This window comes from Chlorocebus sabaeus, chromosome 13 (genome assembly GCF_047675955.1).
Source record: "Chlorocebus sabaeus isolate Y175 chromosome 13, mChlSab1.0.hap1, whole genome shotgun sequence".
Classification (NCBI taxonomy): domain Eukaryota; kingdom Metazoa; phylum Chordata; class Mammalia; order Primates; family Cercopithecidae; genus Chlorocebus; species Chlorocebus sabaeus.
Window position 1 is genome coordinate 45,546,060 of NC_132916.1, and position 23,273 is coordinate 45,569,332.

The window sequence follows — 23,273 nt, forward strand, 5'->3', positions numbered from 1 at the left end:
TTTTTTCTGGTCACTGAACCCTCCTGACCTCCTGCCTCTCTCTCTCCCCACCACAGGCCTCCACACAGTGCTTCTAGATGCCTCTATGTCCAGTTCCTCCACAGTCTGAATGGCCATGTTTCCTTTCCATTGCTGTAGAATGAGGTGCAAACACCACAGCATGGTCTGTCACCTGCTAGACTTTGCTCCCAGATGGTACACAAATGGCCAAAGAGAGGTGGCGGGCGCCTGTAGTCCCAGCTACTCGGGAAGCTGAGGCAGGAGAATGGTGTAAACCCGGGAGGCGGAGCTTGCAGTGAGCTGAGATCTGGCCACTGCACTCCAGCCCGGACGACAAAGCGAGACTCTGTCTCAAAAAAAAAAAAAAAAAAAAAAAAAAATTGGCCGAAGAGCACATGAGAAGATGCTCAACATCATTAGTCATTTGACAAATGCAGATCAAAACTGTAAAGGAGATGCTACTTCACACTAATTCCGAGGGCTGTACTATTTTTCCCATTGCTTCTGTAACATATTACCCCAACATTAGTTAGTGGTTTGAAACAACACCACATACTTCCTTACAGTTCCGCAGGTCAGAAGGATGAAACAGGACTCACCGGACTATAAAATGAAGGATGGTTCCTTCTGGATGCTTTTTGGAGCAAAGGTTTTATTGTTGGGTCTGCAGGCTGTACAAGAAGCATAGTGGCTTCTGCTTTTGCTTGGCTTCTGGGGAGGCCTCAGTAGACTTAAAATCATGGCAGAAGGTGAAGGGGGAACCAGCACTTCACACAGCTAGAGGAGGAGGAAGAGCTTTGTTGTAAATTCTTAAAATGGTTTCATTTTTCCTGGTGAGATATATGGTTGAATTACAAAGAAATACCTAGAAATCTAAGAAAAACAATAAAGCAAAATGATTAATAGCAAGGAACAAAATTTGTGTAAGAAAGAGAAGGTTCTCGGCCAGGCACGGTGGCTCACGCCTGTAATCCCAAGACTTTGGGAGGCTGAGGTGGGTGGATCACAGGGTCAGGAGTTCGCAACCAGCATGGCCAACATGGTGAAACGCTGTCTCTAATAAAAATAAAATAAAAAAGAGAAGGTTCTCGGTCGGGCGTGGTGGTGCATGCCTGTAATCCCAGATACTTGGGAGGCTGAGGCAGGAGAATCACTTGAACCCAGGAGGTGGAAGTTGCAGTGAGCTGAGATCGCGCCATTGCACTCCAGCCTGAGTGACAGAGCAAGGCTCCATCTTGAAAAAAATAAAAAGAAAAGAAAGAGTCGCCCCTCGGAGCCGGAAATGCAACTGTTGGGATATTCGGATGCTGGGGAGCTGGAGGCGGAGGCGGCTGGCGAGGTCCGAGCGATGTGGGCTGGCGATGTCCGAGCGATGTGACCAGGCCGCCATCGCTCGTTTCTTCCTCTCTCCTGCCGCCTCCTATATCGAAAATAACTTTTTTAGTCTAAAGAAAGAAAAACAAAAGTAGCCGTCAGCCCCTCACGCCCTCTCTTCCTCTCAGCCTTCTGCCCGGTGAGGAAGCCTAGGGTGGCCGCTCCGCCGTCTGGGCCGCGCTGCCGATCCCAGGCCGCCCCCATGCATCCCTTGTACACCGGGGCCGCCACCATGATACGTGAGATCGCCGTCGCTGTGTCCTTCATCTCCAAGTTCCTCCACACCAAAGGGCTCACGAGCGAGCGACAGCTGCAGACCTTCAGCCAGAGCCTGCAGGAGCTGCTGGCAGAACATTATAAACATCACTGGTTCCCAGGAAAGCCATGCAAGGGATCAGGTTACTGTAGTATTCGCATCAACCATAAAATGGATCCTCCGATTGGACAGGCAGCACAGCGGATTGGACCGAACAGTCAGGAGCTGTTCAGGCTTCTCCCAAGTGAACTCACGCTCTGTGTTGACCCCTGCGAAGTGTCCTACAGAATTGGAGAGGATGGCTCCATCTGTGTGCTGTATGAAGCCTCACCAGCAGGAGGTAGCACTCAAAACAGCACCAACGTGCAAATGGTAGACAGCCGAATCAGCTGTAAGGAGGAACTTCTCTTGGGCAGAAGGAGCCCTACCAAAAACTACAATGTGATGACTGTATCATGTTAAGATATAGTCTGTGGATGGATCATCTTATAATGATGGATAAATTTGATTTTTGCTTTGGGTGGGCTCCTCTTGGGGATGGATTATGGAATTTAAACCATGTCACAGCTATGAAGATCTGGCACAAGATAGAGTGGTAAAAAAATTTTTTTTTAAGTGACAGTGCCATAGTTTGGACAGTACCTTTCAATGATTAATTTTAATAGCCTATGAGTCCAAGTAAATGATCACTTTATTTGCTAGGGAGGGAAGTCCTAGGGTAGTTTCAGTTTCTCCCAGACATACCTGAATTTTTACATCAGTCCCTTTAAAGAAAATCTGTATTTCAAAGAACCTTTCTCTGCAGTAAATCTCGCAGAGGAATTTGCACTATTACACTTAAATTGTTACTGTTAACCTTTTTGGCAGCTCAATAGGAAAGCTGAACGTTTTAAACATGGTAGTACTGGAAATTTTACGACAAGACTTTTACCTGGCACTTAAATATATATAAGTGTATATAAAAACAAACTAGTAAGCATGACCTGGGGAAATGGTCAGACCTTGTATTGTGTTTTTGTCCTTGAAAGTAGCAAGTGACCAGAATCTGCCATGGCAACAGGCTTTTAAAAGACCCTTAAAAAGATACTGTCTCAACTGTAGTGTTAGCACCAGCCAGCTCTCTGTATATTTGCTAGCTTGTAGTTTTCTAAGACTGAGTAAACCTCTTATTTTTAGAAAGTGGAGGTCTGATTTGTAACTTTCCTTGTCCTTAATTGGGTAAAAGTCTTTTCCACAAACCACCATCTTTTTTGTGAACTTTGTTAGTCATCTTTTATTTGGTAAATTATGAACTGGTGTAAATTTATGCAGTTCACGTATATTGATTGTGGCAAAGTTGTACAGATTTCTATATTTCGGATGAGAAATTTTTCTTCTCTCTATAATAAATTGTTTGTTATCTTGGCATTTTTTTAAAAAAAGAGAGAAGGTTCTCATATTTTACTATATGGTTTAGCCCTTATTTTAATTTAAATGATCAAAGTAAAATAAATAATTATTTGCTCTAACAAAGATTAGACTCACTTTTCATAACCCAAACCATACAACATGATAGACCAGATCATAGAATTTCTCCTATAGAGCAAAAAGATACTCCTATTTGTAAGAGGTAGAAAAGTCTTATAGCTCTATTGAGAAAAGAAGAATACAATGTACAGGAAATAAAAGCTCTTCCTTTTGAGTGAGAGGGGTAGAGGGAGGAAGGTAGAGAGAAGAAAGAAAAGGGAGAAAGGAAGTATGGGAAGTATGACACATGGATCCGATAGACCTTCTCCAGTCTTCTTTCCAAAGAACACAGGTATATTGGGTAAACTCCAAATGAGGAGATCTGGCCCCTTCTCTATCTTTGAGACTTTGGAAAGAGACTACCTGTCAGAACTGGAGAGAGAGCATGTCAAGTAAATTTAATAGCAACTCTGAGTTCTACCTGAGAGCTTGTCAGAAGTAGCTGCTGTAATTAGGATGAAAGTTCTTAGAACTGGGGTTTGAAGGGCAGAACACTCTAACTGGAGTTAAGGAGTTCAGACACTCCTAAGGGGTAACAAGGTGGAGCCAAATCAATGGAAAGAGAGTACAAAGACCTCAGTGAGCTGAGGACAAAGAGAACACAAGCTCATTGCTATAATTGTCGGCAATAAATACCATCAACGGAAACAGTTCATGAATGAAATAAACCAGCCAGTGCACCCCTCAACCACAAGGACCAGCCTAGGGCCAAGGAGACACATTTCCCTTAATTCTCTCAATAACCCCAGACTAATAACTTCAGCACACTGCAAAAGATGCTTCTAGCGGTCCAGTAACTCCACTATTCTTCCAAAAGATGCTACTTGGGGAGGAACCCAGAAGGGAAGCAGAATCCCAAAAGAACCTGAGTATTACAAGATAAATGAAGTTACCTAAAGAGAAAAATTAAATGTTTGGATCCTACTGCTTCATGCTGACTTGGGCTATAACTGGTTTATATATTTTTTTCTGACTGCCTAGAGACATAAAGAAGCACATTTGAGTTGTTGTGGTCCATTGGCAACCTCACAATGCAGAAGTTTAGCTACAGAAGCAACAATTTTATTCATGAGAAGACTGAAGCACAGAGGGCTTAAATGTCTTTGCCAAGGTTAAAGCCGAAAATAGAATGATGATTTCAACTACAGTTGACCTTAGTAGAAGGCAGGTCCTCTTTGCCAAATACGAGTATCTTGATCCCTCAACAAAGGCTCTTTTTCCTGCACCTTCACTCTCCAGCCACTGCCTTTCTTTTCCTACTCCAACTTCTAGGTAATGATACAACTCTTCATTCTGCTTAAGACCGTGTGTCTGATGTTTACTATAGATACAATTAGCTTAAAGTTTGTTTAAAGTTACAGATAAAAAATCTTACAAGTTACTTTACAACAGGCCATCTATAAAAACAAATAAAAGAGGAACTCACAGTCACTTGTAGATTCTGAACAGATGTCTTTGGCAAGAATAGAATGTAGAAAGAAGAAAATTCCAAACCATGATGCCACTTGGACAGTTCTGAGAACACTGATACAGCTTCCCCATTTTTAAATTTATAATTACTACTATAATTATAAAACTAAAATAAAAGTAAAACTCTGGTGAAAATACAAGTTGAGAATGTATCAGCTGACAAGAGAATATTTTCTTTTTTTTCTTTTTTCTTTTTTTTTTTTTTGAGACGGAGTCTCAGTCTGTCGCCCAGGCTGTAGTATAGTGGCCAGATCTCAGCTCACTGCAAGCTCCACCTCTCGGGTTTACGCCATTCTCCTGCCTCAGCCTCCGGAGTAGCTGGGACTACAGGCGCCCGCCACCTCACCCGGTTAGCTTTTTGTATTTTTTAGTAGAGACAGGGTTTCACCGTGTTAGCCAGGATGGTCTGGATCTCCTGACCTCGTGATCCACTCGTCTCAGCCTCCCAAAGTGCTGGGATTACAGGCTTGAGCCACCGCGCCCGGCCGAGAATATTTTCAACAGGAATGACCACTCAGACGTTTGACGTTAGAATCTATGATGGTTAAAAGAGAAGGGTAACTATTCGAGATATGCAAGGATGCTGAACAGGAGGCATTCTACTCCACCCATCACTTGACCTCCTTTCACAATTTATGGTGCTCCTGGGTATCAAAGACCTAATTATTTTAATCACTATTCTTTCTGTGGGTTTTTAAATAATTAATTTGTTTCTGATTCAGTCTAAGCTCTCAAGAAAACTGTGGAGTCTTGTCATAATACTTTGTAATTTATAACTTTCCTTTAGTTATATTCTTTCCTGGTATTCTCACACTACTTCATGTGATAGATGATACAGATGAGAAACTGTGGTTCCAAGAATTCAAGCAATTTCTGCAAGGCCCCATTACTGGAACATGAGGAGCTGGGATTCCAAACCCAGTCTTCCAACGGCAAATCCTTTTCCACTCTAATTCCTTCCTGAATTTATCTGATTTACAGCAGGGTAATGACTCCCAAACTTTAACTCTGCCCTAGGAAATTACTCATACTTTCTCTTTATCATCAAAAAGGAGCCTGTCAAGAATCAGTGTCAAAAATTCTTAATCCAGTGAACTGTATTGCTCTTCTAAATTTAACTCTACACCAAATTATGCATAGAAAGAGATTCATTGGCCTGCAGACCTGAGATTCTGAAATTTTCTGTAGTGCCTAACAGACCTTTTTGATCCATCACATTTAGTCACATCAATCATATTAACTCAAATAACACATTGTAGAGAAAATAATGTAACTTGATTGATGTGAACAGATGTGACATGGGACAATTAAGTTTCAGTTTAAGGACCCAAGGAGAAAAAACACCTGATGTTCTATAAGGTTCACTAAACAAAGACCCCATTACTAACAGTATAAATAGGATTTATAGGCTTTGTTTTCCCAAGTGGAAGAGAGAAGAAATACAATATATCTTAATAGTATAATATGTGTTTATCTACCGTGCATGGGCAGAAAATTCCCCGATTGTCTGAAATCTAATATTTCCTTTTGCATTCTAGAGCCAAGTCTAACCTAGCAATACTAATCCACAGGGAAAATAACACTGTATTTTATGAAATAAATTATAATTATTATACATATGGAGGAAAACATTTCAAAATAATTCAATATATTTCAGAAAATTCAGTAATTTTAATAGACTTGAAATGTGAATAATACTTTATTGGGAATATTTTTAAAGCATTTTAGATGGTGAATATTTAAAGGCATTTACACTGGTACAAAAGATTATAACCATTCCTTTCAAAGTCTTCTTTTTCTTGAGTTCCACTTCATAATTTAAACCTAAGTACAACAAAGATCAAAATATACTGGGAGTTGAGTCCATTCTCTATCTCCCACTGAGACTGAGTTGTAGTGGTGCCCATACCTAGCACCATGGCCTCCTTGAATAAAGTCTGCCTTACCAGCTTAAGAAAATACTCACGTACACACATTTTTTAATGGAAGAAACAGGGAAACATTTGGTAGTTTTAAGTGTGTGTGTGTGTGTGTATATATGTATGTATACACACACACACATACACACACACACCCCTATATTAGGTATATATACCTATATATGAAAACAACAAAGACATATAGTATATGTATACACGTGTGTATATATACACTTGTGTGTATATGTCTACTTGAATGTGTGTATACATATATATATGCATATATATATACACACACACTTAAAACTACCAAAGTTTTCCTGTTTTTTTCCCATTAGATATTGAGAAAAGTAACTCTTGTATCTTATATATCTTATTAGAGGAAATAATAATTGATAATCAATCTAATGTGTTTTTTTGTTTTTTTTGTTTTTAGTTTTTTGGTTTTTTTTCTTTTGAGATGGAGTCTTGCTGTGTCACCCAGGCTGGAGTGCAGTGGTGTGATCCTGCTCACTGCAAGCCTCGCGTCTTGGGTTCACACCATTCTACTGTCTCAGCCTCCAAGTAGCTGGGACTACAGGCACGCACAACCACGCCTAGCTAATTTTGTTTTGTTTTGTTTTGTTTTAATAGAGACGGGCTTTCACCTTGTTAGCCAGGATGGTCTCGATCTCCTGACCTTGTGATCCGCCTGCCTCGGCCTCCCAAAATGCTGGGATTACAGGTGTGAGCCACCGCACCCGGCCAATCTAATGTTTTTAAAGCATATGTTTATTTTTTCTTTTTAACATTTCTCTCTTTCCTATCTCTAATACGCTTTCCCTTTTTTTCAGTCATCTCTCTCAGGTTAAATAATCCTCTTTCTATTTTGCTTCCCTCCCTCTTTTATTTCCTCAATGATTTACGAAAGGAACACCCAGGATTTCAGTACCCAATTCTTAGATGCTGTGTTTCTGGCCCCTGGCGTGCACAGTTAGTTAGTGCTTCCTAGGAAGCTGCTGCACAGAGGCAAAGTCTGGAGAGAGAGCGTGCCACCTCACAGCAGCTGTGTGGCCTTGGCCATGGACTGGATTCCTGTGCTTAAGGTTTGTTATCTTCATACTTGAGATAATCACAGTTACACACCCTATGGAGTAATTAGTGAGAACTAAATGAATTGATTCTAAAGTGCGTTATATATTTAGTAGTAGTAGTAGATGCTCAGTATGTTAGTTTATTTTCTCCTTTGTTGAGGGATTGAGTTCCATCTTTTTATAGAAGTTAGTTTTTCTACCAATTTTGTTTCTTCTTCTCTCCATTAATGCCCAAGAAAGGAGATGAAGATGAAAATTGCAGGTTTCTTCTCCTCTTTTCCCTGTCTAATTTTGTTCATATTACAAAGCATTTCAGCATGGTAGGGTATAGCATCATGCTGAATGCTTTATAACATGAACTGAAATTAGTTTATGAGAATGAAAGCTGAATAAAGCAATTTATAGGGAAATGAAAATCAGGGCGAGGGGCAGAGAGGCATTTATAATTACAAGACAAAAAATTGTGTATGGGCCAGGAATGGTGGTTCACACATGTAATCCTAGCACTTTGGGAAGCTGAGGAAGGAGTTTGCTTGAGCCCAGGAGTTCAAGACTAGCCTGGGCAACATAGTGAGGTCTCACTCTATATAAAAATCCAAAAAAATTGACAGGCTTGGTGGCACACGTCTGTAGTCCCAGCTACTCGGGAGACTGAGGTTAGAGGATTTCTTGAGCCCGGGAGGTGGAGGCTGCAATGAGCTGTGATCATTCCACTGTACTCCAGCCTGGGCAACAGAGTGAGACCGCATCTCAAAAAAACAAAACAAAACAAAAACAAAGTTGGGTATGGCATCCCAGGCCCTTCACAGTAATCCTATCCAAATGCTCATGCTTCTGTCCTCTATTCCTGAGAAGCACCTGCTTTAGCCACATGAGAAGGCTTTCTGTGCCCCAAACTTTCCTTTCCCCCTTTTCTACCTGTTGGAATTCTAGTCGCCCTTCAAGAACCATCTGAAATGTTACCATCCCTGAGAAGCTTCCCCCATTCCGGCAGATGAGATTAATAACTGCTTCTCTCCGGCTCCACAGCTCGGCTACCACATTAGCACAGCCCCATTGTTTACTTGCCCAAATCCCCACCTAACTCCTTTGAAGAAGCAATCTTTTTTCTTTTTCTTTTCTTTTTTTTTTTTTTTTGAGGCAGAGTCTCACTGTGTCACCCAGCCTAGAGTGCAGTGGCACGATCGTGGCTCAGTGCAACCCCCGCCTTCCAGGTTCAAGTGATCCTCCTGCCTCAGCCTCCCTAGTAGCTGGGATTACAGGCATGTGACACCATGCCCAGGTAATTTTGGTATTTTCAGGAAACACAAGGTTTCACCATGTTGACCAGGCTGGTCTTGAACTCCTGATCTGAGATGAGCCGCTTGCCTCAGCCTCCCAAAGTGCTGGGATTATAGGCGTGAGTCACCGTGCCCAGACAAGAAGGGATCTTGTCTTACTAACTCACTTAACCCCAGCAAGAAAACCCAGTACATTTTTTTCAACTTTTATTTTAGACTTAGAGGATACACATGCAGATCTGTGTACCCTCTAAGATTATACCTGGGTATATTGTGTGATGCTGAGGTTTGGAGTATGAATGATCCTGTCACCAAGGTACTGAGCATAGTACTCAGTAGTTAGTTTAGTACATTTATATAGAGTTGATTTTGTAAAATATAGAGATCTCAATAATAATTATCTTTAACAATCACATTGTTCTTAAAATGTATGTAAAATGATATTTCATGGATGTTGAGAGCTTAAGGCATTTTTTTTTAACTTGCCTGCATAGCACTCAACTTATAAGATTCCCTCATGTATCCACAGCCTTGTTCAAATGTTTCATTGGAGGGTCTTTTCAGAAGAAGAGGAGTGAAGGAAGAGGAATAAAGCAGGAGAAAATAAAGCTTAGAAAGAGTGTGGTGTCAGCTGAACAGAAGCTTTAGTTTGTTTCACTGGAGAAGATCTGGGACGTGAATTACAACACAGATTTGAGTCACCTTGAGGCAAGGAGGAGGACTTTTGGATTCCCACACCAGTCAGCCATTGGCCAAGGTTAAGGCAGTGTAGCTTTCAAGGTAGAGGAGGTAGCTCCTGGCTGGCATTTGACCTAGGGAAATTCTCTGTAAAGAGAGAGGGAAAACTCTGAGTTGTTACTAGCTAACACTCAAGAGTCTTTGCAGAATGGGTGCTTCAGTTGATAAAAAGAATCTCAGCAGAAGACCATGCCATCCTCTAATTAAAATGCCCTTGGATTCTAGAGCAAATGCTCAGAAAAAGTAGAAGTGTTTCCACGTTTGAGGACAAATGTTAATATTAGACTATTCTAAGCTCTGAGTGTAGCCATGCATTTACTCATTTAATTATCCATGCACTCAGTTAATTAACATTTATTGTGTCCTGCTTATTATGGCCCACTCCAGTAAACAATGCAACAATGTTTAAGCCAGATGCCCTTGAATGTGATAATCTAATGGTTTTTAGTGATTTAGTATTAGAAGCCATACTTTAACAAAAGAGCTGATCACTGGATGGTGTATCAGGATTCTCTAGAGGGGCAGAACTAATAGATTAGATGTATATATAAAGGGGAGTTTATTAAGGAGTATTGAATCACACAATAACAAGGTGAGGTCCCACAATAGGCTATCTGCAAGCCAAGGAGCAAGGAAGCCAGTCCAAGTCCCAAAGCTGAAGAACTTGGAGTCTAATATTGGAGGGCAGGAAGCATCCAACATGGGAGAAAGATGTAGGCCGGAAGACTAAACCAATCTAATCTTTCCACGTTCTTCTGCCTGCTTTTATTCTGGCTGTGCTGGCAGCTGATTAGATTGTGCCCACCCAAATTGAAGGTGGGTCTGCCTTTCTCAGCCTACAGAGAAACACCCTCACAGACACGCCTAGGAACAATACTTTGCATCCTTTAATCCAAACAAGTTGAAATTCACTATTAACCATCACAGGTGAGATGGATCCATATACTATCCTTTCTGCAAACGGTCTCTGGAGATGTGAATGGATAACTTAGACTGAGTCCCAGCTGCATTAAAGGGTGCATCTGAGCCTATCAGGAGCACTAACCAGTGACCTACCTGTTGGTATTAAGACCCCGGACCCATGATTATTCCTTTTGCCAAATACAGAGTTCCTGGCAGTATCAGAGACTTTGCATAGCATTACAAAATATGTGGGTCTGTGAATCCATATGCTTTACAAGTTGTATATTATTAGTTTGTTTGTTTGTTTGTTTTTTCCTCTTATCTAGGATTAGTTTGAGTGTTCTGTCCTGATTAAACATATTTTAGGTTGTGGTAGCCAGCATGCTTGCAAGGAAGGAAGTTGTTGCCAGTGTGCTGGAACATGCAACGAAAAATGTTCCTTATAACCCTCAAAGTAACCTAGATTCTGTTATGGGCATGGAAGTTCCTATTAGACAAGAAAATTCATATTTAAATCCCTTTCTTTAGGCTGGGCGTGGTGGCTCGCGACTGTAATCCTAGCACTTTGGGAGGGCAAGGTGAGCGGATGACCTGAGGTTGGGAGTTTGAGACCAGCCCGGCCAACATGGTGAAACCCAGTCTCTACTAAAAATACAAAAATGACCGGGCACGGGGGCTCCCGCCTGTAATCCCAGCACTTTGTGAGGCCAAGGCAGGCAGATCACCTGAGGTTGGGAGTCCGAGTCCAGCGTGACCAACATGGAGAAACCCTGTCTTTACTAAAAATAGAAAATTGGCCAGGCATGGTGGCACATGCCTATAATCCCAGCTACTAGGGAGGCTGAGGCAGGAGAATCGTTTGAACTTGGGAGGCGGAGACTGCGGTGAGCCCAGATCATGCCATTGCACTGCAGCCTAGGCAACCAGAGTGAAACTCTGTCTCAAAAAAAATAAAAATAAAATAAAAATAAAAATAAATAAAAATACAAAAATTAGCCAGGCATGGTGGTGCATGCCTGTAGTCTCAGCTACTCGGGAGGCTGAGGCAGGAGAATCGCTTGAACCTGAGAGCTGGAGGTTGCAGTGAGCTGAGATCATGCCATTGCACTCCAGAGCCTAGGCCACAGGAGCGAAATTCCATCTTAAAAAAAATCCCTTCCTTTCTGAAAAGAGTCACTATTAAAAAAATGACTCCAAAGTTTCTAAAATGAGTGGCTAAGGGGCAACAAAACTAGTAAGTGAGACGGCAAATACTGGAAGATGAAAGTTGAGAGAGAAGTGTTTGAATCGGCTAAAGTAATTTCACAGCTTCTTCCCATCCATACAGATATAAGAGTTCTTCCCTTGTGGGGGGCTTTGCTTCTTGAGCCTGATCACCCCATCTTGTCAGAGATCATCTCTACTTCCTCCCTTTTGATCCAGTTTCCATTCTTTTCTCCCCACTCGTAAAGTTTCAAGCTGCTGCTGCTTTTATCACTCTGCCTGGTGTTAAGATACTGGTTACCCTTTGTTCATACTTTTATGCCCATTGTTCATACGTTTATGGACTGTGCCTAACTCCATTCATTGCATGCATACCTTTGAATTGTGGAATCCCAGAACAATAAGAGCCCTAGATTCCCCAGTCACCAGGAAGAGAATATCTTTACTTATCTTCTAGGTCTTCAGGAGATCTCAGATCTCTAGGATAGTGGTTTTCAATCAGTGGCAATTTTGCTCCCCTGGGGACATTTAGCAATGCCTGGAAATGTTTTTGATGGTCACACAGCTGGGGCAGGAAGGAGGGTGCTATGATGTCTAGTTGGGAGAGGCCAGGGATGTTGCTAAACACATTAAAATGCCAAGACAGCCCCTAAGAACAAGGGGTTATTTGGTCTAAAAAGCCAATAGTGCTGAAGTTGAGAAACCTGGCTCAGCCAGGCACTGCAGTTCATACCTACAATCTCACAACTTTGGGAGGCCAAGGTGGAAGTATTGCTTAAGCCTAGGAGTTCAAGACCAGCATGGGCAACATAGGGAAACCCTGTCTATGAAAAATTTTAAAAGTAGCTGGGTGAGGTGGCACAGGCCTGTGGTCCTAGCTACTCAGGAGGCTAAGGTAGGAGGATCATTTGATCCCAGGATGTTGAGGCTGCAGTAAGCTGTCATCATGCCACTACATTTCAGCTTGGGCAACAGAGTGAGATCCTGTCTCAAAAAACAAAAACAGAAAAAGAGAAACTTGGCTATAGAACACTAAGCAAATTAGGTTTTTTTCACTTCAAGTCCCTACAAACTGGCACTTCCCCTCACTGGGGTTGCAAACTCCTCTCTTCCAGATAACAAGAAGATGTCTGCTTTCATTAACAAAGAGTTCACGGGGTTCATGCTCAATCTACTTCCAGTTGCCAAAGAAGATCATGAAGTAACCAAGGAGTTCCTTAGCCTGGTCTTACTGCTCTTCTTCACGGTCTGATCCCTCCCTCTATTGGTAAGCATTGCAAATGCAGCTTAAAGGACAGAATTCCCCAATCCCTACTATAAATATGTGGAGGGTGGCTTGGGGATTGGAGTACTGTATTCAATAGGCTATCTTCTATCTCCTCAGCTTCCAAGAACAAAAATGTGTTGGAGACACAATAGAACTCTTTTTTTCTTTTTTGAGACGGAATCTCAGTATTGTTGCCCAGGCTGGAGTGCAGTGGCATGATCTCAGCTCACTGCAACCTCCGCCTCCCAGGTTCAAGCGATTCTCCTGCCTCAGCCTTACGAGTACCTGGGATTACAGATGTGTGCCACCACGCCCAGCTAATTTTTGTATTTTTAGTGGAAACAGGGTTTTGCCTTGTTGGCCAGGCTTGTCTTGAACTCCTGCCCTCAGGCGATCCCCCCTCCTTGGCCTCCCAAAGTCCTAGAATTACAGGTGTGAGCCACCGCGCCCCACCTACACAATAAAACTTTTAAGAAAATACATGAGGTCAGCTTTTAAAGAAATTTTTTTCAGGTACAGTATAAAATCATGCATTTTTTGTAAAGACAGAAATGAAAACCTGCTACTACCAAGTATAACTTGTCTGCGTACCTTCAGAATTGTAGAAGCCACATTGGGGTTCAAAGCATAAATTCAAGTACATTTATTAGCTGTGGAATCCTGGGCAAGTAATTATGAAGGCATTAGTTCCTTCATTTGTTAAAAAAATATATATATATTCATCTGTATAACAGTAACTACCCTGTATGGTTTAGTGAGGTGCTAAGTAAACTATTGTGCATGAATCATTAAGAACAGTATTTGGAATTCAATGAATGACAGATATAATGAGTAGTAAGTTATCTGGACACAATAAGCTCTGGTCCTAGAGACAGGTAGCATCTGTCACCTTCTTGCTTTGCATTATGTAGGGAAAAGAAGAAGCCAGCATTGCCTCTCCTCTGGCTGCTCAAAAACTACCCTAAGTCACTGCAGCACAAAACTGGCTGTATCTCCGTACCGGAAAAAAAAAAAAAAAAAAAAAAGTCTTCAGTGGTTACTATTGACAACCCCATCAGAGGTCACATTAGTGGCCTACATGACTTTATAGTTCTGACTGCTAACCAGGAGATTGAATGGATTGACTAGCTCCTGGTTTCAAGTCTGGGAAGAACCCATTACATACATCAGTGACCTAATAGGAGTCATTGATGGTAGGAGTCATTCCTGGTAGGAATCCCCCACCAACTCTGGACAGGCTTGACTTCATGACTGCATTCAACATTATCTACCTGTCATGGGATGAGGCACAGGTACTTTTCTAATTCAGAGCCCACTGTGACACAGAAAGGGAAAGGTAGGGAACAGAGACAAGAGACAAATCTTTGTTTTTAGCTGCAAATATACTTGATAAAACTATAGAAAAAAAGCAAAGAAATAATTATAAAAGCAGACTGTAGTTATTATAAAGGGAAAAGACAGTGCATTATGGGGCCAGGAGTGGTGGCTCATGCCTGTAGTCACAGCACTTTGGGAGGCCAAAGTGGGTGGATCACTTGAGGTCAGGAGTTCAAGACCAGCCTGGACAACATAGTGAAATCCTGTGTCTATGAAAAATAAAAAAATGAGCCAGGCATGGTGGTGTATGCCTATAATCCCAGCTACTCAGGAGGCTGAGGCAGGAGAATTGCTTGAACCTGGGAGGCAGAGGTTGCAGTGAGCCAAGATCGTGCCACTGTACTCCAGCCTGGGTGACAGAGTGAGACTTCATCTCGAAGGAAGGAAGGAAGGAAGGAAGGGAAAGAAGGAAGGAAGGAAGGAAGGAAGGAAGGAAGGAAGGAAGGAAGGAAGGAAGGAAGGAAGGAAGGAAGGAAGGAAGGAAGGAAGGAAGGAAGGAAATCATGGGCTCTGAGGCGCTCATAATATTCTCTTGATATATGGGTTTATATTTAACTATTTGTTCAACTGTACTGATATGTTACATACTCTTTTTTTATGTATATATTTCACAATTGAGCTGAAAATATACCACATCACTAATACTCTTCATTACGCAAAGGATTATATTATTATAAGGAAAAGCTGGGGTATCAATAACTCAGAGTCTCTCAAAAGAATTAGACTTCAAATGTGAGAAAGTTTTAAGTAATATTTTAACCCATGTATTCTGCTTATATTTTTCTTTTTGTACATGCCCAGGACTGATAAATAATAAAAATTAGTATTTAAATCCATACAAATTATTTCATTTATTTGCTTATTTTTTTCTTTTTAGTGACAGAGACTTGCTCCCATTGACTAGGTTGGAGTGCATTGGCATGATCATAAGTCACTGCAGCCTCAAATTCCTGGGCTCAAGTGATCCTCCAGCCTCAGCATCCTGAGTAGTTGAGATTACAGGAGTGTGCCACCGTGTCCAGCTAATTTTTGGTTTTTGTTTTTTGATGCTGCTATTTTGCCCAGACTGGTCTTGAACTCCTGGCCTCAAGTGATCCTCCCACCTCGGCCTCCCAAGTGGTGGGGTTACAGAGAGGCATGAGCTACTATGTTTGGCCAAATTTCAGTAAATATATAATAAAAATTCTAGGTCATAATAAAAAGGAAAGAAAGTTTCTTATGTATGTTGGTGTTGGCTCCCTTGACCATCACCCTAATACTTATCCAGGTAGCCTTATATAGCCAAGATCACTGCCTCCAACTGGCCTTAAGGCTAACCGATCCAGTTAGCCTTATATAGCCAAGATCACTGCCTCCAGCTTGCCTTGAGGGTCATTCTACATTCTCTCCTAATAGACTCTTGACCAGAAAATGTCTGCTGTCTTTTTTTGTGGGAGTTGGCCACAGTTGTCTCTGAGGCTTGGAGGCACTACTTCCTCTCATGAAGCCGAAGTTTCAGGGAGCAGCAGTCACAAATACCCTTTGACCAGAAATTCCACCTCAACCAGCAGATAGAATACAAATTATTCATAAGTGAATGTGTAGAAAATTAACTCCGAATATATTTAGTATGTAAGTATTATATTTGACATTCATAATATATTTAAAAATTAATCATAGGATACATTTCTAAAATCTTGCAGAAAAAACACTCCTAAATGATTTTTATGATTGCAATAGAATGCTATCATAAGCATAACCTCTTCACACACAGTGACATTGACAGAATTGCTGACATTCGTTTAGCTCTTCATTTACTTAAAACAAAGAATAATTAACATATTCTAATCACTGCAAAAACCTGTTCACTGACCCAAGATAATTTAAAAGCTTTCTTACCTTCCTAATTTTAGCAAATTCCTTTAGGGGTTATTTTTTAATCCCTCCAACAATTCCTAGGTAGTTGGATGAATGAACAAATGAATCACTGTGTCAATCAACAGCTTTTATTTATGGCTCCTATAGAAGAACAATACCCTTATGGAGCAAATCAAACTGACAACTGACTATGTGAGACATTATGAGACAGCGTACCCGAAAGCACTTTAAAATGATGTTTGGAATATCATAATAATTTAAGTGAAGTTATTAGAATTTCTAGTTAAATGCAGCGCACCTCTCGGTTTCTTATTGTAACATATGTAAACGTATGGAAATTATAAAGAAATAATATTCAGAATAAAAATTCTTGCCATTAAATAACACTCCAAAAAAACCATGTTTTATGAATAAGTCCAACAGTTCTTAGAACTAATTATTATTTTAATAGATTGTCCTAGGTTTGTTTTCTGCATTTTTTTTTACATAGGTGAGCTCTTACTGTATATATGACATTCTGCCTTTATGACTTTATATCATAAAGTATACTTTCCTCATAAGCACTAAAGGGTATTTGAAACATAATTTTATGGCTCCCTAATACATTTTGTACTTCTTAATTTACAATTTGCCTATTGTCAAACAACAGTATTATTCAAGGTTTTGGGATTTTGTTCTTTTTTTTTTTTAAGTATTATAACCAAAGCTATATTAAACATTTGGATGTTAATCTTTGCATTTATTATTTCTTAATATTGATTTACAGGAGTGTTATTTAAGGATGAAACTGTGCAGTGAGCATCTGTTGATTTTTCCTGACTCACTTCCATTTCCCCTTCTTTTGGTGGTAACATCTTACTTTGGAGAATCACACTGTATCCCAAGGAGCTTGGATAAAGCTGACTCCGTCCCTGCCTTCAAGGCTGGTGCAGGACCCCAGCGTGGGCAGTCAGGGCATTCTACCCTCCTCCCTGCAGTGACTGGTTTGGGACTGAATATGAGACCTAACTCAGGCAACCAGGCTCACTCTTGGGCTTTTCTAGGAACTACTGTGGAAAAGCCATTCCCTTTCATTAGGGTTGGCTATCTGATATCAGCCTGTGAAAGGAAAATAAATCTTTGGACCCTGAAATCACTAAGCCAAGGGAAAAGTCAAGCTGGGAACCACAATCAGGCAAATCTGCTTCCCATTTTAATTCCTAAATAAGATAACTACAAAGATAAAAGAGCTACATACCTCCCTCACAATTTGCCCGCAAGGAAATTTCTCGTGACCTCAAAATATTTACCCTGAATCAGTTGTGTTGAATTTCACTCCATCCCAACCCCTGCATCCCCCACCATATATCTTCACAGGTGCAGGACAGAAAATCCTCTCTCTGCTCACGTGAGACAAATGCATATCTGATTGCCTCCTCTGCCCTATTGTTTATGTAAAAATACAGACTCACTGAGCCAGAATAAATTGTGTATTCAGTAAAAGGCTCATCAAAGACTCAAAAGAATGCAACCTTTTGTCTCTTATCTACCTATGACCTGGCAGTCTCCCCCACCACCACCTTGGGAACATGACCCTCAGGACCTCCTTAACCTCGGCAGAATAAACTTTCTACATTGGTTGAGAGCTGTCTCTGATATTTTGGGTTCACCGGTCCAACTTTCTAGCAATCACTGAGAGAGCTTGCCTTGGTATGAAGCTAACACAGAGGAGAGGTGGCAACTAGAGATGAAAAGGGGCAGATTCGATGGGGCACGTTGGCTCATGCCTGTAATCCCAGCACTTTAGGAGGCCGAGGTGGGTGGATCACGAGGTCAGGAGATCGAGACCATCCTGGCTAACAAGGTGAAACTCCGTCTCTACTAAAAATACACAAAATTAGCCGGGCACAGTGGCGGGCACCTGTAGTCCCATCTACTCGGGGAGCTGAGGCAGGAGAACGGCGTGAACCCGGAACGCGGAGCTTGCAGTGAGCCGAGATCGCGCCACAGCACTCCAGTGTGGGCTACAGAGAAAGACTCTGTCTCAAAAAAAAAAAAAAAAAGAAAAAAAGAAAAAAGAAAAAAAAAAGAAAGAAAAGAAAAGGGGCAGATTCCTAACAATATAATTTCAGTAACAGAATCTATCCTGATATAATCCACAAGAAATAATTCCCTGTTTCACCTAAGCTGGTTTGGAGTGGAGGTTTCTATCATGTGCATCCCTCAGAGATTAGATTGATAAAAACAGTGTATGTGGGTTTAAGACTGATGCTTGGCTGGGCACAGTGGCTCACGCCTGTAATCCCAGCACTTTGGGAGACTGAAGCAGGAAGATCATTGGAGCCCAGAAGTTCAAGAGCAGCCTGGGCAACACAGCAAGATCCTGTCTCAAAAACATACATAAATAAATAAATAGATAAATAAATAAGACTGATGCTTTATTGCTAAAACGTTCAAAAAATTATCATTTATAAACACGGCTGCATTGAATAAGGGGGTATCATCACACCCTTATCAATGTTACATATTGCTATTTTGAAATCTCTACTTACCTCTGTGAACCTATGGATTATAAAAAAAAATTATACTAATTTTATAGAAAAATGTGATTTCACTTTAATCTGTATTTCTTAAAGAACTAGTGGCAATGTTTTTAATGTGCTAGCCATTTTGATTTTGTTAATATATTTTGTTCATTATCTGTTATTGTTATTAATGTTGTTTCATGAAATCTGAATTCGTTTTCAACTAGGTATTTTTTAGATTTTGTTTTTCATATGTTTTACAAATTTTTTTAAACTTATTATTTGACTTCTATGTAGGGAAGATCTATTTTTTTCCTCCCCTAGGGAAATTTCTTCAATTCACACTTGAGGAGGAGAGAGCAGATAAGAAAAGGAAGTATGTTCAATCTATATTCTTATTCAACTTAGTAGAAAACGTTGTTTTAGTTTATAGAACAATAAGCATGACATCTTTGAATATTCTTAGTGCTATTTTTAACAAAGGAAACATTGATATTATACATGTTCATGATAATCTAACCATTTCCCATTCCTCATATGCTTTCTAGAAGGAATTTATCAAAAGCAATAACGGAATTCTCAAAGGAAGACTGTTTAAATGATGAAAAGGCTATTAACACTATTTTTATTAAGTGTTTAAAATTACAGCAACAAGGATTATAAACCTTTATAAAAGTCAAAGATAGTGAGTGCCATCAGAATGAGAACTTAATTGAATCCTCTTAGCTCATTTTATCAAAGCTACTCATACAGCAATGAATTAGCCAAAAATACAATATTGTCTAATATATAATATATATGCCACACTACTCAAGAAGAGAGATGAACTATTTAATAGAAGCTATTATCATCTTTGTGGAAGTGGGTGAAATGGCTTTTCAGCAAACACTTGTGGCTTTCTTTAGAAAAAGTAGCAGCTTCAATATTTAGCTATATATGTCTTTTGACAAGGAGGATATAATCTTTTTTCTTTCTTTCTTTCTTTTTTTTTTTTTTTTTTTTTTGCGACAGAGTCTTACTCTATCACCCAGGCTAGAGTGCGGTAGTGCGATTTCAGCTCACTGCAACCTCCGCCTCCCTGGTTCAAGCAATGCTCTGGCCTCAGCCTCCCAAGTAGCTGGAATTACAGGCACCCGCCACCATGCCCAGCTAATTTTTGTATTTTTGGTAGAGACTGGGTTTCACCATGTTAGCCAGGCTGGTCTCAAACTCCCAACCTCAGGTATCTGCCTGCCTCAGCCTCCCAATGTGCTGGGATTACAGGCTTGAGTCACCACACGGGCCACTGGGATATCAGTCTTTTAAGGTCAGAGACCCCATAGTATCCAATCCTGTGTCCCGAGTTTAGTGCAGTGAAGGGGTGGCCTGCCCCTCCACACCTGTGGGTGTTTCTCGTAAGGTGGAACGAGAGACTTGAGAAAAGAAATAAGACACAGAGACAAAGTATAGAGAAAGAGAAAGTGGGGACCTAGGGGACCGGCGCTCAGCTTACAGAGGACCTACGCCGGCCCCGTCTCTGAGTTCCCTTAGTATTTCTTAGTATTTATTGATAATTATCTTTACCATCTTAAAGACAAGGAAGTGGCAGGACAATAGGATCAAAGAAAAAAAGAGGAAATCGGCAGTAAGACATATGAACAAAAACCTCTGTGACATGAATAAGTTTAATGGAAAATGCTGTGCCTTGAGATGCATATGCAAACATCTCCATAAACCTTTTAGCAGCATTGTTTCAGTCTATCACATGGGGAGAAACCTTAGACAACACCTAGCTTTCTTAGGCAGAGGTCCCTGCGACCTTTGGCCGTGTACGTGTCCTTGGGTAGTTGAAATTAAGAGAATGGTGATGACTTTTAACCAGCAAGCTGCCTTCAGGCACTTGTTTAACAAAGACACATTCTGCACAGCCCAAAATCCATTCAACCTTGAGTCACCGCAGCACATGTCTCTTGCAAGAACAAGGTTAGGGGTAGGGTCACAGATGAACAGTATCTCAAATACAGAACAAAATGGAGTCTCTTATGTCTACTTCTTTCTATATAGACACAGTAACAGGCTGATCTCTCTTCCTTTTCCTCACAGTGCAGTACCTGGACCCTAGTGGGTAGCAACAATTACTTATCTAAATGAATGAATGAGACCAGTTGTTTCTTGGTTGTGTGGGGAAAAATAGTATGTCTATTACACTGAATTATAGTTCTGTATCATTTTGGCATCAATATTAATAATGATTATAATAAAAATACAATCTAACAAGTTAACTTTTGAGTTGTTATTATGTGACAAGCAATTTCCTTACAGCAAACCCAAGGTAAATAATGTTATGTCCTCCTTTTTACAGTTGAGAAAACTAAAGAAATTGAACAACTCTAAAAAACAAAAAACAAAAAACAAAAAAAACAGGGACCTTCCATAGGAGACCCCTTCCTCCTTTTTGGCTGCTTATCCAAGCGACTTGTTCAAGGCCACATTGCAATTTAACAAGACAGCCAGGATTAGAACCCAGTTTTCCAGATTGTCATGTGAAAAGTTTCACTTTATAAACTCCTCGGAGCCCGAGCAGTGTGAAGAAGAAGAGACGAGAACGACTCGCTGACCCACCGAAGCCCGCGCGCCCCTGCCTCCCGCACCCGGCGCCTACGTCCAGCCGCCCTCGCCGCCGCCGCCGCCTCCACGTCGAAGAGAAAGTCTGAAGCGGATGCTAAAGGAGATAAAGCCAAGGTGAAGGACGAACCACAGAGAAGATCCGCAAGGTTGTCTGCTAAACCTGCTCCTCCAAAACCAAAGTCCAAGCTTGAAAAGGCCCCTGCAAAGAAGGGAGAGAAGGTACCGAGAGGGAAAAAGGGAAAAGCTGATTCTGGCAAGGAGGGGAATAACCCTGCAGAAAATGGAGATGCCAAAATAGACCAGGCACAGAAAGCTGAAGGTGCTGGAGAGGCCAAGTGAAGTGTGTGCATTTTTGATAACTGTGTACTTCTGGTAACTGTATGGTTTGAAATACTATTTTTTATCAAGCTTTATAAAAATGCAGAATTTTGTTTTCTTTTTTTTTTTTTTTTTAAGCTATGTCGTTAGCACACAGAACACTTCATCGTTGTTTTTGGGGGAAGGGACCTATGTCACTAATAGAATGTCTCCGTAGCTGGACTGATGTGGGGAAAACACCTTTCCCTTCTAGTTCTGAGAGACTTCCTCTTGGCTCCCAGGAGGAAGGATTCCCTGACTTTGACACACTTGGCCACCTTGGCACAAAAGCCTTGTGATATGGCAAAACAAACTCATTTTTAGGTCCTCTTCTCCTTTTCCATCTCTCAGCATCGACTTAACTCCCTTAAGCCCAGATATCCGTTGGGACCTGACCCCTAGTCATTGGTTACCAGCGTGTCAGGCAATTTAGACTTTCCAGTAATGCCACTGAGATGGCACCTGTCAAAAGAACAGTGGTTCTGTTTCTAGATCGTGGATCTTCAGAAAAATTCTATTGTCATTTCACTTCCTGAAAGTCAGAGTCGGCTTGTGAAAAGTTGTTAAAGAACTAAATGTGAAATGTCAACCCTCACGCTGTTCAGAGCATCAGATGAAGACTTCATTGGGTTTTATAGTGGCTTTCTGATTTTTGGTAGTCCATTGAAGAAGGGAATTTGAAAGTTGTTGTATACTGTTAACGATTGTCTGTCCATGTCCTGCCTGAAATACCATGATTGTTTATGGAAAGTATCTTTAATAAAGCTGGATACGGTTTGGCTTGGAAAAAAATAAAATAAAAGAAATAAATAAAAATTAAATTTTCCTCAATACCAAAGAAACTTTGGTGTGCTTCAAAATCACCTGCCTGCAGAGCTTTTAAAATATACAGATCCCTGACTGCTCCCATCCCACAACTCACATTCAGTGTATCTCTGGTGGATTCCAGTCATCTGCATTTAAAATAAATTCACCAATTAAATACCATATTCTGCCAATTTTCGGACCACTATTCCAGAGTAAATGGCCTATTAAAAAGTGAGAGGGGCCGGGCACGGTGGCTCACACCTGTAATCTCAGCACTTTGAGAGTCCACAGCAGGCGGATCACGAGGTCAGGAGATCGAGACCATCCTGGCTAACACAGTGAAACCCCGTCTCTACTAAAAATACACAAAATTAGCCAGGCGTGGTGGCGGGCGCCTGTAGGCCCAGCTACTCGGGAGGCTGAGGCAGGAGAATGGAGTGAACCTGGGAGGCGGAGCTTGCAGTGAGCTGAGATCCGGCCACTGCACTCCAGCCTGGGTGACAGAGCGAGACTCCGTCTCAAAAAAAAAAAAAAAAAAAAATTAGAGGGATTCCAATGACCCAATGCAAGTAAAAGGCTTTGTAAAAAAATGTTTATATCAAGATTTTAATGGTAACAATGTTTTTCATTGTGCAGCAAGGGGCTGCTGTCCCATCATCATGGTCTGTGCCAACCCATGGAAGGCTTGGCATATATACACAAATAAAACTGTAGGCATGAAGTCTTTAGTTTTTATCCCATTTGGTTTTTAGAGGAAATCAAGGTTGAGAATAAG

General features: G+C 41.0%; 2 pseudogenes; both read left to right on the plus strand.

Annotated features, from left to right (window-relative positions):
• The first annotated feature begins 1,576 nt into the window (after positions 1-1,576).
• On the plus strand, positions 1,577-2,553 carry LOC103240464 (protein BTG1 pseudogene; annotated as a pseudogene).
• Positions 2,554-16,385: 13,832 nt separating this feature from the next.
• LOC103241012 (non-histone chromosomal protein HMG-17 pseudogene) lies at positions 16,386-21,843 on the plus strand (annotated as a pseudogene).
• The last annotated feature ends 1,430 nt before the right edge of the window (positions 21,844-23,273 follow it).